The following is a 2463-nucleotide window of genomic DNA, read 5'->3' as shown; positions in this document are numbered from 1 at the left end:
ACACACACACACACACACACACACACACACACACACACACACACACACACACACACCAGGAGCTGTGAGAAAAAAAAAACATACACTTCAGAAAAGGCAAAAAAAAAAATTCAAATCTCAGCCAGCTGTAAAATGTGTCTAATATTAGGTTTGTGATCGAGATAAACCCCCTGTAAAACATTTATTTGAGTTTTAGGGAAAAGCAAAAGTTTTTGGTTCTAATTTTAAATGGTAAAACAACATAAATCAACAAGCTTCATTCGTGGGAAAAATGTCTAAGCAGTCGGTAAAGATCATATTTGTAGTCTGTCAGTAAATMATTGTACAGTCAGCCACTCTCAAGACAAACTAATTGTCTCAACCTAAAAACCTAACATGACCTTCGCCTCCTGTGCTCTCCTGTTCTGCCCGTGACGTGACAAGACTTCTGTCTGTCTACAGATGACTGAAGGATAAATAGTCATGCTAGGTGTAGCGGTGCCAGAACAAGACACAATCTAGTTTACATCCCAAGCATATTACACACTCCTGCTATCATGTAATATTGCAACAGTCACTCTTTTACTCAGGTTTCTCACAGGCTTGTCCCTCGACTGCAAAGTGACCAATAAACAGGTAGCTCTGGATAACTTTCTCAAACTCTCACACCTTATGGCGTTTGAACTATGACTTGTGCACAGTCATCATTCTGAAAGGTCATGCAACTCAAATTTCAGAMCYACAGAAAAGGTATATAAAATCTGAYATTAAGAACTGCAGCAAAGGTCTCTGCCAAACAGCAGCAATAAAGTACCATGAAAATGACAATTAATGAATATTAATAAAAAAGCAGGAACTGAGAACAGAAGTGTTTTCAGATAGACAACAAAGCAGGTTTTCAGTCATCCATGTTCTTATTAAAATTAAGTGTTTACCTAAAGATAAARGACATTCTCTTTGTTCCTGAAGATGTTTTACCTCTGATCTAAAAAGGCCTAGCAGATGTTACAGGCTGTTTAGTGGTTTGTACTGTTTTGCCAGACCTTGAGATTTTATACGTAGAGATAACATTTAAAGATAGTTGGCACCTTGATTTATATGATATAGTCACAACTTGAAAACCAAACTTTCGGAGAGGACTAGGATTAGGTATCAGGAAATACTCCACTGCCACATTCAGGCTGCAAAACAACCCAATAAGAAAACTAAAACAAATAAATAAATCCTGGAATGAATGAAGAAACATAATATAAAAACAATACTATAAAAAACAATTACCAAAACTAAGAAGCTTCTAAATGAACAACTAAAAACTTTTGGCTACAATGAACAAATATCTGTGTGGAGAAAAAGCCACAAAAATTCTAAAAAACTCATTCAATATATTTCTCATTATGTGTGGGGGAATGGAATGTGCATTAGGGTTTAGGAATATTTTATTGTTTTTTAAAAAATGGATACAATTAAAAACAATAAATACCAAAAGTAAACAGCATGTTATTAGAAGATTGTTTGATTTCCTATTATGACGCTTTTCTTTTTCATGAAATATATTTGATCTTATTGCAAATGCTGTTTGTTCCTCTGTATTTTCCTTCGACTGACAGCTTGATTTGACTGGATGGGAYGCAAATCAGGTTTCCAACCAGCATGCGTCATCTCACGCCAGGCGTTTCTGACATGGTAAATGTGCTAACAGTGAAAATTGAAGTGGATGTTTTCCACTGGGGCATTTCACTAATTTATGGGCCCAATAAGAGAAGCGGGAAGAAAATGACGACGATGAATAAAGGAAACACTCTCGTGTGGCTTTGGAGCACAGATTACGGCAGTTTTAACCATGTTCATATTGAAAGAAATTGCAGATAAAAAATAACATTTATGCTCACTTTATGAGTTGTGGGAACAGATGTACAGAGCAAAAGGTCAAAAGGGATGTTTTTAAACCCTCAGGTGCCTCGGGCCTGTTAGAATCAGCTGAGTTTTCATATGATTAAAGGATGTTGTTGACAAATTGTCACTGGAGGCTGCTGTGAGGTCTGCACAGAGTGTACAACTTCAAAACATGTTCTCCCACTTTCTATTATCAGTTTGACTCATGAGCAAGTCAAGAAAGAACTGAAAATTCACATTTTGTGCTCAGTATGATAGTATTTGAATAAATATTAGTGATGTGCAGATCGATACTGAAATATCAATACTAGGGCTGCCACGATTAATCGATTAATCGACGACTAATCAATTATTAAAATAATCGATGACTAATTTAATAATCGATTAATCGTTTTTTTTTTGTTCTTTACTTGGTTTTTCTCTCCAAACTGCTTTGACAGCTTCCACTGCCACATCTGCCTTTCTGTCCTTGACACACATGCACAGTAGTGGTAACTGGGGTAGGCCGTGGACGTCACAAGACATTATACAGAATAGAAAAAAATTGTGTAGGTCTTCTGGACGGGTTCTTCTCTAATGAAACGTTTCGTC

General features: G+C 36.4%; 1 protein-coding gene across 1 annotated transcript in view; it reads right to left on the bottom strand.

The window, feature by feature from the left end:
* lmo7a (LIM domain 7a) overlaps positions 1–2463 on the bottom strand; it is a gene marked incomplete in the record, with an annotated part of 55718 nt that overhangs the window by 25165 nt on the left and 28090 nt on the right.

The sequence above is a fragment of the Austrofundulus limnaeus genome, unplaced genomic scaffold, assembly GCF_001266775.1.
Source record: "Austrofundulus limnaeus strain Quisiro unplaced genomic scaffold, Austrofundulus_limnaeus-1.0 Scaffold310, whole genome shotgun sequence".
NCBI classification, from domain to species: Eukaryota; Metazoa; Chordata; class Actinopteri; order Cyprinodontiformes; family Rivulidae; genus Austrofundulus; species Austrofundulus limnaeus.
The sequence above is the reverse complement of the archived record's forward strand: the minus strand, read 5'-3'. Positions and strand labels throughout refer to the sequence as shown.